The sequence below is a fragment of the Vulpes lagopus genome, chromosome 16 (genome assembly GCF_018345385.1).
Source record: "Vulpes lagopus strain Blue_001 chromosome 16, ASM1834538v1, whole genome shotgun sequence".
Taxonomy (NCBI): Eukaryota; Metazoa; Chordata; class Mammalia; order Carnivora; family Canidae; genus Vulpes; species Vulpes lagopus.
In genome coordinates this window covers 35,137,074-35,152,743 of record NC_054839.1, presented here as the reverse complement: position 1 = coordinate 35,152,743, position 15,670 = coordinate 35,137,074, and positions in this window count along the sequence as shown.

Genomic DNA, 15,670 nt, shown 5'->3' with positions numbered 1-15,670 from the left:
GCCTGTGTCTCCAGATTGCTTTCCCCTCTTCCATTTGAATCTTCCCCTTCTTCCCTCCTGTAGGGTATATGTGATCACCTTTCAGGCCCAGCCCAATAATCCAGAATAATCTCCCCACCTCAACATCCTTCACCTAATCACATCTGCAAAGGCCTTGTTTTATCATATATTACAATATTTTCCTTTCTGCCCCTGGAATCATTTAAATATTTTAATATTCTGACTCAATGAGTGTGCTGAAGCTGGCTCATATGGGCTCACAGAGTCAATTATTAATTTTTTAGGAATTTTTTGGTCATTCAACAGAGCCATCATGAAAAGGTAAAGTACATACATTCATAATTAGAGAAATTGTATTTAAAACAACAATAGTAAACAACCAAAGCTCATCAGTTCATAGTAATTGTACCAGGTTTTCTTATTTCATTTCTCTTCGGGTTATTCATCATGTCTATATGATGGAAATCATATGTGATGATGTGGGCTACAACACATCTCTTTCAAACTCTGCATTGAGTGATATCACAGCAGTCACTTGAAATTGGGCATGGTGAGGTATTTACACCATGGAAATTGGCATACTTTACAAATCAGGGCTTTTGTAAAAAACTGTTCCCAGCACCTGCCTGCCATCTACTCTTAAAATCACTGTGGAAGCTACATAAACCTTAAGCCTAAAAACGAAAAAGGCTTAAGAGGTTGTATTCAGAAGAAAACATCCTTCTAGGTTTCAGGGGATACTTAATACATCCTCAGTAAAGCTACAGTGGAATATGCATTTCCTCCTTTAAAAACATGTCTGACTTTATGGGAACGCTCTGATAGAAGCGCTACACCACATGAATTAGATGTCAGTCTGTTAGAACTAATTCACTGCTCAAGAAAAGAGATCAGCAGAAAATAAAAGGAGATAAAATTTAGTAAGCTAATAAGATGATTGAATTTTCTGACAGGGTTAATTCATTTGTAATAATGAAGAGGATCTGGACCTACTGAAGGAGAAACAAGCTTTTACTATATAGGAAAGTGTTTACATTACATATATCTATTGCTGTGATTTCAATAGTTCTTTGAAAAAAAACTAAAGCTTACGTAGGCTAATCATCTTCCTTATCTTCTGATTCTGCCTAATTAGTAATTATAAATTGCCTATTTTAAAATAAGATCTAGGACACAATGAGAACTTTTAAAAAGTTAAATCAAGCTGGGCTGAATGCCCAGAAAAATTAAAAATTTAGTTTAACACTCCTGGGATTTCTATGTATGTCCATGTGTCTATGATTGGGTTTATTAGACATAACTAATTGAAAATAAAAGATAAAATACCTGGAAATTAAACCTCAAATAAAGTTGGTAAGCGATAAGAAAGCATTCTTTTAATCAGAGTTCAATGGACAGAAAAAAGGTCTATCAACTAACTAAATTCAAGTTTTCCCTGAAAGAAACTTAAGGTGTTCGTTGCTGGCCATTTAAAATTAATACCTAGAGACAGAAAGCTTACTCCCTAAATCTAGTAAGTACTAAGAAACACACTTAGTAATGGAGTCAGGGCTAGAAAAAGTTGTAAGGGAGAGAAAATAGGAGTTAAATAATGAAAGTAAAAAGACAAAGGCAAAGGTTCGAGCAAATGGAGCAGAAAAAGAAAAAGAGAATGGGGAACATACAGGATTTAGAGTGTATTTTGAGGGATATTCTTAGGATAAGCATCACAGCAGGGTGTCTCCCTCTCCTTTGGGTAATTTGACTGCCACAATCCTCAGCTGTTTAAGTACTTAAGCTTCTTAAAGACCAGCTTTTCTTTTTCAGAGTGCCTAGCAGAGTGCCCTTCCTCAGTGACATCCCATAATTTATCACTAATTAGTTAGTATTTGTTCTGGAAATGTCAGAGGTTCTGCTTTCAGTGGATCAAACCAAAAGTGCCAAACCAATGAGAATGCATACACTAGAATTATCCATGACCACTACAGCAAAACTGTATTAGATACTTACTAAAAGAAATTCTACCCAAAAGAGAATCAGCTGGAAGGCAAGAGATCCCTCAGGATGGCCTGGGATAAACAGCCTTACAGATGTACATGAGAACTGTACTGTGTAGTATACTAGTTGTAATATAGTTTTGTTTCTATTTTTTATGCTATCTTGACCTAGTTTTGAGGCCTTGGCTGGAGGCTGGTCAGTTTCTCTTCCCCAGGAGCTGATTAAAACCACAGCCCACCTACTTCCAGCATGACACTCTTACGCTCCATCACTGCTAATCACCTTACCACGTACCAAACAACCAGGGAGAGCACCTAGGCTCTGGAGCCTGTGAAATTATTCAAATTAGCCAATCCACAGTGAACCCCAAAACTAAATAACTCCACCCCCCTTGCCGCACATAAGCTTCCCTCAAAACAATTGTCACATTTTGATAGAAAAGCATTAAGATAAAGGAAGTTAGTCAATGACAATACCTACATGAGATATATTTTTAGTCAATATTTTTATCAATATATTTTTATCAATATATGTATTGATCTACCTATATCTACCTATATGGAAATAATTTAAGCCACCCCAACAAAAGTAATTAAGAAATAGCTCAGCAAGCCACATCCCTGGACATTATCTCTCAGTACTCTTCTTCCCTCGTACCCACCGGTCAGAAAAGAGGAGCTCCAGAAGGAAGAACTGATAAATTGCAAGAGGGACCTGGCTGCTATAAAATTGCCCAGCACTCTTGTGGCTGTGACTTCTGCATCCCATCTTCAACCTCCCAAAGCCACCGTAACCTTCTAAGATTTTGAAGGTCAAAGAAGCATTTTAGTTTATTCTAGAATCTAGAGGTAGGTAACTATTAGCAATGGGGAAGTAACTCCACCATTATATATAATTTTATATACATAAAATCCCTTAATCTCCCTGATGCTTAGTTCTTCATCTGAAAAACCTGAGTAACGGTCTCCTGGTCATTAGATTAATAGAGTTGACAAATGTATAGCAGTTAGGCAAGTTCTTAAAATAATAACCTTTAGCTCATGATAACTATATCCAAAAATTAAAATTCTGCTACTAAATGTTACTTAATCCTTCAAGTTATCTTCCATACCCACTTCTTCCATTTTAGGCTTCTGGTTCTTACCCTACCAAATCCTTTTTACCTCATAAGGCAGTAAATAATCCACTCCAATGTCTCTTCCCTTCTGATTGCTCTGTATATCCCTTCCTGGTGTGTTGTTAAGGAAATACTGATTTCTCCTGCTTCAAGGTCAGACTCCACTTCCTCAGTTCCAAAGGTTCCAGTTTCCTAGCTTCTTTCACCACAGATTTCTGTAGCTACACATCTAGTCAGTTTATCCCAGTCCCTGAAACATGCTTCTACTATTGGGAAAAACCCAGCTACTGCACTACAGTGCCGTGAATGGGCCATTCTTAGTCTCATTACTATGCTTTTTCCTGTTCTATCACATCCTCCTAGAAGGCCCTTTAAAAGAAGAAGTCTTACTCAATTTCCAAAGCCAGTTCAACTGCCTGTTTTCCAAAAATTTTCTTTCATCTCTTCAAGATTATCTCTACTTGTCTTTACTTACCCCTACCTTCTTTGCACTTGTGTTATGTTTTATTGATACCATACAGCCTGGAAATGTATTTTATACCCCCAAGAAAATTGTAAACATTATAAAGCAAAACTTATACCATTCATTTCTCTTGGTGGTTTAGCATTTGGCACTAAAAGTGTTCATTAAAAATTTGATTGCAGGCAGCCCCGGTGGCTCAGTGGCTTAGCACCGCCTTCAGCCTGGGGTGTGATCCTGGAGACCTGGGATCGAGTCCCACGTCGGGCTCCCTGCATGGAGCCTGCTTCTCCCTCAGTCTGTGTCTCTGCCTCTCTCTCTCTCTCTCTCTCTCTCTCTCTCTGTGTCTCATGAATAAATAAATAAAATCATTAAAAAAAATAAAAATAAAAATTTGATTGCCTGAAAATAACATGTCTAAAATGAAACTGGCATTTATGGAAGATCTACTTTGTATCCAGCATGTGCCCTTTATATGTAATCATTGCCCAAAAGAGCTATTTTGATGAATATGAGTTATTGCCATTTGCAGATGAGGAATCCATGACTGTGCAACATTAAGTCATGTGCCCAGGGCTGCAGCATCACTGAGCCTAGCAATTGCCATTTACTGAGAATCTGCCTTTTGCTCTTGAATCCTCCTCCAAATATACAGCAATTGGCTAAACACATTGGTCTTTCTTTTCTCCTTGGCAGAGTCCAAGTTCATTCTGGTACTAGAACGTTTCCACTCTTGGTTCCTTCTTAAAAGGATCTTCCTCCATGGCTTCACATCATTGTCTCATTCTCAGGACTAAGTCCTCAATGCAATGCTATCTCTTCAGAGAGATATTACCAGACCATGTCACAGTGGTTCCCCATTTAGTCCCCACCATATCATAATATGTAATCTTCTTCATAACACTAATAAGGGCTCAAAATTATCTGTTATTATTATTTTTTTTTGAGAGAGGGGGAAAATGAGTGAGGGGAGGGGCAAAGAGGGAGAAGCTCTAACAGCCTCCATGCTCAGCACAGAACCCCCTATGGGGCTCCATCTCTAGCCCTGAGATCATGACCTAAGCTGAAATAGAGAGTTGGACACTAGGTACCCCTGTTATTATTTATTAGATATAAACAAAAAACTCCCTACTATCACAGAATCCTATATATTTCACTTAGACCCCTCAGGCAAAGGTTTGCTCTCTGTCTTTTAAGATGTGCTTCTTAAAATCACAAACCTAAATCATAGAAATAGTTAATATAATTTTTTAAAGATATTACCTACCCATTCATGAGGGACACAGAGAGAGAGGCAGAGACATAGGCAGAAGGGAGAAGCAGGCTCCCTGCAGGGACCCTGATATAGGACTTGATCCCAGGATCCCGGGATCTCACCCAGAGCCAAAGGCAGATGCTCAGTCACTGAGCCACCCAGGCATCTCAATATATTCTATTTTTAACTTAAAAAATCTGTTATAGACCTTTCTTTGTTCTATTTGCCTTTTGATGATATTTTCCTCTTTGCATTCAAGATAAAATTCTTTAAATTATGCAAATTATTATAATCCATATAAAATGCTATCGTTGCAGACACAAAATGGTATAATATCCGCAATTTCGTGCAGTTCAACCAAACGAACTAGCTTTAGAGACCCATAATCTCTAGGCTCCAATTGCAGTTTTCTAGACCTCAGATTGCATCCTCTGAGTTATCAGACTTAAGGAAAAAAATCATCCTCTATAATAGTTGACTTGTCTGAGCAAACTAAAGTTGCTTTCTATATCACACAAAATAAGTCATGTGTTAAAGAGAATCTTGGTTTACCTTTGTTACATTTTATGGAAGTATATGTTGTGAAATAGTTAAACATTAGGTTGATTGTGTAGATAAAAAAGGGAAAACACTTTGAAATAGGCATGGTTAATGGCTCCTTTTTAAAAGCAAAATCTAACTATAGGCACATACACACTGAGACACAGTGCATCCATCAACCTTAGAAAAAGGTTTCTGGTCTGAATATTGACATGCAAGATAGTGGCAGAGCTCAAGATAATGGAGCAGCTTTATTCCTAGAGTGATGTTTTTAACTGGGACTTCATCGATGTGCGAGGTTTCCTAAAAGAAAATAACAGATCAAAAATGGTTGATTTTTCGGGTTCACAGGAGATTTTCTTTCCTTGACAAATTATCTAGAATTTTTCCTATAGGCCACTAGATTTCACTAACTCTATCTTTAGACAACTCCAAATTATTTGTGCAGATTATCCAATTTGTGGGTTATTAGTAGCATTCACTTTAATTTTTGACTTGTATATACCTAACTGACCCACTTCTGACTCAACCTCCTTTCCTGTCCACCAACATAAACTCAGGAAATAGCAGCTTAAGTAAAACCAAATTAAGAGGGCAAATCTTTCTAATTTAAAGGTTGTATAACCCACTCTAAAATATTTTGAAATTTTGTATTGTATTAGATCATTTGTTACTCTATATTCTTTCACTAGTGTGTGATTTACTGTCTTTATTTTGAATGTTTGGTTCAAGATTCCAAATGTTTATCACTTTCAAAGAATTACATGTGGAGTTGAGATACACTTAGGAGAAGTATCACAGTGTAAGTTTAATATTATATGGTTTAGATTATAGTCATGATTTACGGAGGTAGATGGTAAACTTCTCCACTCAATCAGTTTTATATAGATCAGAACTAAAGTCCTTAATAAAAGCACCAGAACATGAATGATATTGCCAAGAAATACATTTAAGAAGTAAAACAAGATCTAAAGAAATAAAAGAGAAACCTCACACTGATTAAACCATAGTTCATTGAAGTTCATTGATTAAACCACAGTCTATAACAAGTGAGAAGGGTTCTTTTCAATTGATATAATACTTTCAAATTTAGGTGCTCCTGAAGCTTGTTCTCAATCTAGGTTTTTATGTATCTGGATTTTAAAAGCCTTGTACTGTCAAGTTTTCTTGCTCAGCCAGAAGCTAATATGCATATTTTCCCAAGGAGGATACTTTATAGGTTGAATGTTTTGAAAGCCCCCTCAGAGACAAGACCTAGTACCTGAGACAGAGAAAAATGTATGGAACTTCTTGCAGGAAACAAGAAGAGAAATGCATTTGTATAAAACTCGCTGTTTCATGTGGAAGGGTAGTGGCAAAGCTAGAAAGACCTGGAGGAAATACACAAGCTCTGTGGAGCCATGTGCTGTGTGATATGTTGTTAGGGGCTGAATTATGTCCCCACCTCCAGATTCATTGTTGAACTTCTAAACCCCAGTACATAAGAATGTGCCCTTATTTGGAGGTAGGGTCTTCACAGGAAAAATTAAGCTAAAATGAAGTCATTAGGGTGGGCCCTCATCCAATATTACTGGCATTCTTGTACCAGTGCAAAGAAATCATTTCTGGGGAATGTAAAGAGCTTCTGAATTCTGCATATTTATGAATATGTAATAAATAAAAAACAAATTGACAGCAGACACGTGAGGTATTCTACTTTCTCTTTACCTCATACTGTACCACAAACAGAAGTGCATGATCAAAGCAAAATATTGTAGCCTCTTCTAAACTCCCTCTTCTTCCTTTCCACAACTTCATTTCCCTTTCTAAGTTTCTCAACTTCTGTAGCACCAAGTAGTAAAATGAATATGAATTGTAAAATTAGTCAGATGAGTATTTAAAATGCCAACTCAGCCACCTGCAAGCTACTTAAATTCTCTGAGCCACAGTTTCTTTGTGTTTTTTTTAAGATTTTATTTATTTACTCCTGAGAGACACACACAGAGAGAGGCAGAGACAGAGGCAGAGGGAGAAGCAGGCTCCTTGCAAGGAGTGCAATGTGGGACTTGATCCTGGGACCACGGGATCATGCCCTGAGCCAAAGGCAGATGCTCAACCCAGGCATCCCTGAGCCACAGTTTCATGATGTAAACCAGTATAAAACTTGCTTTAAAGGTCTCCATCATTAGGGGTGCATGACTGGCTCAGTTGGTAGAACATGCAACTTGTGATCTTGGGATTGTGAGTTTGAGCTCCAGACTGGGGGCAGAGATTACTTAAGAATAAAACCTTAACAAAAATGTGTATATATATATATATATATATATATATATATATATAAAGTCTCCATCATTAAATAAGAGGAATAGAAAAACAGGTTAAATGACACCATGAGGGAGCCACCAGCCAAATGCAAACTGAGGGATACTTTACAGGTAAATGGCCATAGTTCCTTTACAAATAAATGGCATTAAAAAGGACAAGGTGGCAAAGATTAGAAAAGAGAGACAGAGCCATATCAACCAGATGCTAGGTATGTAACCTGTTTGAATCCTGATTTAAACAAACCAACAATAAAAAAAATTTTTTTGGTAAATTGGGGAAATCTGAATACAAATGGGTATAAGGTAGTATCAGCAAATTATTATTTGGGGGTTTGGGCACGTAATTGCTATGGTCTGAATGTGTCTTCCCAAAATTCATATATTGAAACCTTAATGCCCAAAATAATGATATTAAAAGGTGAAGCCTTTTGTAGGTGTAGGTAATAAAGATAGAACCTCCATGAATGGGATTAGTGCCTTCATAAGGAAGCTTAAGAGAGACCACTCACCCTTCTTCCATCATGTGAGGATACAAAAAGTTCATTAATATAAGAAACAGTCTTCTAAAGAATTATCAAAGAAAAAAATGAAAATAATTAGAAATTCATTCCAGTGATAATAGTGCCTATAGGAACATGGATGTGGCTAACAAAGTACTTATCAGAGGAAAATTCAAAATCTTAAGTATTCTATTATCAAATTAAGAAGAATGAATATAAATGATCTATGCAATAAAATCAGGAAATTAGGAAACAAAAACAAAAGAAGTAAAGAAAAAACATGTGACTTCATAAAAATAAAAGCATGAAATGATTTAACTGAAACATAGAAAAACAACAATGTTTTAAATAAAACCAAGATTTGGTTCTTTAAAAATTATGAATTAATTAGAAAAATCTCTGGTAAAACTAAAAACAATAACGTAGGTAAAACATTAAGCACAACATTGGAGTTAAAATCAGTTATACAAATATTAAAGATTATAAACAAAAACTTTAGATAATTTTTCACTAAGTTGTGAAAATTTCTGAAAATGGATGACCAAAACTGGCTCAAAATGTTATTGGATACATAGAATGTAAGAAATTAGAATGGTTACCAAAGAACCACCCCTCAAAATGACGATGGGCTCTTCTTTACTTAAAAAAAAAAATGGGGATCCCTGGGTGGCGCAGCGGTTTGGCACCTGCCTTTGGCCCTGGGCGCGATCCTGGAGACCCGAAATCGAATCCCACTCGGGCTCCCGGTGCATGGAGCCTGCTTCTCCCTCTGCCTGTGTCTCTGCTTCTCTCTCTATCTCTCTGTGACTATCATAAATAAATAAAAATTTAAAAAAAAATGTTCTACCGATTATTCATTCAAGGGACAAATCATTCTTATCTGTGTTTAACAAGATACTTTAAAAACATATGAAAGCAAAGAAAATATCACAATCCCATTTTTCAACAGATTACCCAATGAAGAAAGTACCAGGGAAATAAATAATAGGAATACAATTATAAAATACCCTTTAAAAAATTAACAAATAAAAAAAAATTCGCAAGTAGAATCCAGCAGTATTTTAAAATAGAGATTATTTCCAGAGTGCAAAGATGGTTTGATCTTAGGAAGTCTAGCAATAGAATTCATAAATTAATATACCAATTGATAAAAATGATATCATCTCAGTAGATGCATACAACTCTACAAAACTTAATAAATTTAATAAAACTCTACAAAAATTCAGAATATAAAGTCTTAATAAGATAAGAATATGACAACATTTTCTTAGCATAATGGAACTGAATAGTCGATTGATAATTAAATGTGAAAATCTATCACAAACCAACATCCTGGATCCTGCTGAAAGTAGGCAGTAGTCATTCTTATTAGAACCAGAATAATAGGGTTGGCTGGGTGGCTTAGTTGGTTAAGTGTCTGGCTCTGGCTCAGGTCATGATGTTGGCATCCTGGGATCAAGCCCCACATCAGGCTCTCTGCTCAGCAGGATGTCTGCTTTTTACTATCTCTGTGCATGTACTCTCTCTCTCTCAAATAAATGAATAAGATCTTTTAAAAAAATATTTCTATAACCAAAAAAATACAAAGATGCTTGCTAACATTGTTTTGGAAGTACTAGTAGTGACTTGTTAAGCAGGGAGGAAATTTATGAATATTAGAGATGAGGTAGCAAAGCTATCATTACGATCGTCTACCTGGACAACACAAAGGGAAACATGAAATTTGACTACAACTTTTAGGGAAGTTCACAATACACCTAGTTACAAAATTAACATACACAACTCAATTCCTTTCCTAGTTAATAACCTTTGAGAATCTGGAAATGTAAAATGCTTCCATTCACAATAAAGCCAAAATATAAAATGACGAGGGGAAAATATTTAAGAAGCATGGAATTTTTGTGAAAAAAAAAAAAAGAAAACCTATAAACTTCACTCAGGGATATAAAAGAAGATGTAAATACATTGAGACACGATGTATCTGATACAAAATCTTAATATTGGAGAGATTTCAAGTTGCTCAAGATTGATGTATAAATGTAACCAAATCATGTGTGATTTAGCATAATAGTAACATGTTACAGACTTTGGAGACAGCTGAGTTAGAATCCCAGATCCACCTCTTACTGTGAGACATTAGGCAAGTTACTTAACCTCCCTGAGCTTGTTTATTCAGCTTTAAAATCGTCACAAAGGGATATCTATATTGGTAGGATTGCTATGGAGATTATATAAAACGGTACATGTAATATCTTCAGCATGTGTCTATACTCTAGGGATTAATAATGTTGGATATTGTAATTATTATTACTTCACTCTGGCCAAGGAGTCTTATACATTTTCTATAAAGGGTAAGTGATAAATATTTCAGTCTTCCAGGCTACATAACTCCTTACTTATATTATTCTTCATTGTTTGTTTACAACCCTGTAAAAATATAAAAAACAATTCTTAACAAAAGTGTGCTTAAAAAACAGGCCACGGGGGCGGGGGGGTGGTGTGGAGGAGGGAAGGTTGCCTGGATGGCTCAGTTGGTTGAGTGTCCACCTCTTGGACACCATAAACAAACAAACAAACAAACAAAATCCTTAAAATATTCATTAAAAAAAAAAAGACCATAGACCAGATTTGGCATGTGGGCTATTGTTTACAGAGCCATGTTCTAAATAAGTAAAAAAAGTCTGATCTCACAGATAATTAGAGAAATGCAAATTAAGGCAAAGTCATCAAGTAAAGATTTTTTGGGTAAAGATTTTTTGTAATACCCACTATTTATGAGGATAGGAGAAAATGGGGCCTCAGACACACTGCTGATAAGCTTATGACTGGTGGAAATTTGATGCATCCAAAGACTTAAAGTATGTACTTTCTTTCACCAAGAAATTCTACTTCTAGAAATATTTCCTAAAGAAACTGGAGACATTCTCATATCTTTCAATAAGGATATTTAACACAGGGATGGTTATAACATTGAAAAATCAGTAACTACTTAAATATCTAACCATAGAGGATTGATTAAATAAACTACAGTGCCTGTATTCAATGGAATTATATGCAAGTATTAAAAATAATGTTGGAGCATATAGCGTCTTTTTCAATTGAAAAACAGAAGACTAAAATAGTGCCATCAGTAACTAATCCAAGGGGGCTGGTGGAGAAGCCAGATAAATAATTCTGTGTTTAGAAAACATCACCCTGGGGTGACTCTGGGTGGGCACCACCTTCAGTGGCAACCACAGAAGAAAAACAAAAAAACAAAACCAAACAAACAAAAATAACCAGAGTAGAATAGTGGTAGTCTACTAGAAACAAATTCCTTCATTTTTTTAGGCATTGTGATTTTTAAAAGTCTTTTGTAAATGTTGAGACCTAACGTAATTGTTTTTTTTTTTTTTTTAATTTTCTCAGAGACTTCATATTCTATTTAAGCCCAGCAAAAAACACATGGAAGTCATGGAATCATTATCCTTTTCTGGGAGACTCCTTCAGTTGTCTAATTTCTTCATACACGACGTATGCTCAGAACTTCAGGTTTGGGGGTGATTGCTCCAAGACCGGAAAAACCGTGAAGTAAGCAAAATTTATCACCGCTTATTATAGTAATCTCACTGACATTTTGGCATGACTTCTGCAGACTACATCCATTTCCTAACCCCAGTTACTCAGAGGCCTGCACTTTCGGAACTAGCCATATATTTTATTGTCTGCTGAATTCACGCCGCTGCAGATGAGTAGTGTGTCACTTTTCCAAGGTAACTGGTAAGAATTTCAACTTGGCTTCCAGTGACAAAGAATGTTCCTGAAGCAACACCCCTGTTTAGTAGTTGGATTTGAGGCACCTTGGCAGGAGGTTTGAGTAGGATAACAAAAAAAGCTTTTAATGTGGGATGCCTACTCGGAAGGCTTCATTGTAGGGAAATCTACATTCAGGTATAATAGGTGAAGTTAATAGCATTAAAAGATCTTATAAAAATTTATATCTTAATAGGCCCCTCTGCAACCTATACCTTGCCCTGAATAAGGAGATAAAATCGCGGCTGAAATTTCCCATCTAGACTGCCTGTGAAAATTTACAGCTGCTTGGTCATGTCTTTTTTTAAATTTCATTATTTTTTTTTTAAGTTAGCATTTGCTGATTTTATTTTTAGTCTTCTTTTTTGGAGAGTTCCCTACATCCTTCCCTCTTTCTGTCTTCCTGTCTCCCATTCCCACTCCATCCAGTTCCTCCTCAACCAAGGAAAACAGACACCCAAGCCCCTAGGGACTTTTTTTTTTTCTTTTAATTCATCTATCTAACATACTGAATGCACTGGAGGTTAATTAGATGAGCACATTTTATGAATCAAAAGAATACGAATTTCAGAGTCCTGCAAGGACGAAGAGGGTGGAGAATACCAGACAGGATGATGGTAAGGAAAAAGGAAAGGAAAAAAAAATGCAAAATGAGCAAACAGAAGTGGTAAAGCTACAAGACCTTTGGTATGATTCTTTGATGAGCAATTGTATGCATGACCTTCAGAGAAAACTTACCTATTTCACGATTTGTTGACAGGCTGGTATGTGACATTTTGACTAAAGGACCTAGTTACATTGTGAAGAGAGGAGAGTACCCTTTAGGTAAGGAATATAAACAAATGTCTTCAACTCAGACATTTTTGAAAGAGCTCAAGAGACTCCTGCTAAAGTGCATACGGATGACATCCTGTAGCTGCTTTCAAAAAGAAAGATATTTTAGAAACTATGAGCTCACTGCTAAATCATTTTCTCAGATTTAAGTAGAAAAATATAGTGGATACAATTTGATCATTTAACACAAGAATTAGAAAAACTCAGCTACTCTAAAGGAAGAGAATTTGGAAAACAAAAAAGACAAGAGGAGCATGAATGGAATTTTTAAATCTCAACCTGGTTTTTAAATATCTAGAAACACCTTTAAAATTTCTAATCCAGAATAGAGAGAACAAAGGGACGTTGATATTTCTACTCGTTGCTACCATAAAGGACATTTGGAATGTTCCTGCTTCAAAGGTACTGTTTAAGAAAAATTAGAATATTTGACAGAGATTGAAATCTCTAAGGAGAAAGTTATGAAACATCTTGAGAAAATTCAAGCTCACTAGAACAGCAGGAGTGGATGACATTTAGCAATTAACTCCAAGGAAATAAAGAAATGCGCAATAGCAAAAATGCTGATAGGTTTTGCATAAAACAAAGTAATCTATTCTGGCCTTGAACAGCTGTTAAAAGTTCCTTCAAAGTCACTAACTAGCAATCAGCCGAAAATTCCTTTCTATCATCTATGTGTTTCCTATGGGGAAAAAAAGGGGGGGGGGGTGGAATGTAAGCTTCATCACTTTACAGAGATTTGTTAGAAGGGGGAAAAGAAGAGATATTTTTCCTAGATAGTCAAATTTTAATAAATAATCCTAGCGAAGACTTTGTAGGCATGTCTTTCGGCTGCTTCTCCAAAGGGAATGTACTTGATGCATAATTCTATCCAGCACATAAACCTTCACTTGAATCATTAGGTCCTGCAAGATGAACATCCTGGACATTTATGAATGAGATGCTCTAATGGGCATCTCAAATTCTCTTGCTAAATATTTTATCTTATATAAAAGGAAATTCATTAAAAGTATGTTAGGCATTCTTTTATTAGAATAATGTTGGATGGTTGATATCAAAGACGAGCTATACTTTAAATGATTTAAATTCTTTATTGCTCTTTACAAGCCAAAAGTCATTATCAACTAGTTAAGGGTTCCATTGAATCACAAGTAAATATAGTAAGGCAATCACAGCATCAAAGAAAAAGCAATCCTCAAACAGAAGCCCACAAAAAGTTTCTGACTGTGAAAAGTTAATGTGGTCTACAGAAGCTTTTTAACTTATCTCGACAAAAACCATTCCATTCCTGGGGTTAAAAAGATTTCCACATGTGTCTTTGTGAATATTGCTGACCAGGTTAATTATGGATTTTAATATCAAATGTATAGTTGTTTTCTATATGTGAATAAAAAATATATATTTACATTTATAATCATGGTAAGGTAACCATCATTCTCTTTTGTGGTGGGCTACCAAATGTAATGGAGCTGTACCAGATTGAAATAAGAAGAGCAAATTATGAGCTTTTGTAAGATATGAATAAAACTAAAAAGATCATGATCATTTTCATAAAGCATCTGTATGCGATTATTCCCTTCTATGCTGGGCCCATCTACGCAAAATGCCAACTCTCTACTCTCCATCTAGCTACCCTTCAAAACAATCTCAAGTTCACCCTCCAATTCACAGTGATCTCTCCTTTCTCTGAAGCCAGGGCACTTAAAATTTATAGCACTCATTTGGTAATTAATCATGTAATGACCTGTGATATTTCTTTAATTGATATTATTTAATCTTTCTCTCTATTCTCCCCCTTCCTCTACCACCTGTGTCTTTTTTTCTCTTTCACTCACTCTCTGTGTCTCTTTCACATCTTTTAAACTATGTTTTAAGCTTTTATGGGAGAAAGTAAGTGGTAAACTCCCACGTTATGACACATTAATTCATGGCGCACAATACTGTGTCTTGCACCTGTAAGTGCTTGATAAATTTTGTTGATTTTGTGGTGCCCAGGTGGCTCTGTCGGTGAAGTGTCGGCCTTCAGCTCATGTCATGATCCCGGAGGGTCCTGGGATCGAATTCCGCATGGGGCTCCTTGCTCCATGGGGAGACTACTTCTCCCTCTCCCTCTGCCTGCTATTCCACCTGCTTGTGCTTGCGCACTCTCTCTGTGTCAAATAAATAAATAAAATCATCAAAAAAAAAAAAGTTTGTTGACTTAAAAAGTTGAGTTGAAAAACAACCTTATACAGGAGGCCTAGCAGGTATCTGCAAAGACTTGATTAAATTGATGAGCTATGATTTGAAGAATGAGACATGATAGGTAGCTAAACAGTGGGATGTCTCCAGGCTTAGCAATCTTTCAGAGATGTTGTGCCAAACTGCATTCACCCACTCTTTCCCAAGGTCAGATACATGTCACTGCCTTTGGGAGAAGGAAGCATTGCAGAGTCTCACAGATCATTTGCCCACCTGCCCCAACAGAGGCCACTGTGGTATGAAACGGCTTTGAGAGTCTCTTAGCAGAGGAATGCCAAAGAACATAAAAGCTTCATAGGACTTAAACACCCAGAGTCACCACGGAGGGAGAAAGGGGAACATTAAGAGATTTCTCCCTATATCTTCATGTTCCCTTTAACATCTGGCTCTAAAAGCCTGAGTCTTAATTTCCAGCGAAGAATGCACAGGGTTTTCATTGACAAACAAGGGAGGGGGAAATGAGATATATAGGGTTATGAAGAGAGTTTCTGAGAGAAATTCGGTATCCAACACAATTCTTCCTTACATTTTACCTGTGACATCAAAACCATCTCAGTACCATCTCAGACATGACAAGCAAAAGGTGTTAGGGTTTTGCACCAAAAAATACCAAATTGAATAAAGAGAAACAGAACTGACCGCGCTGACGCG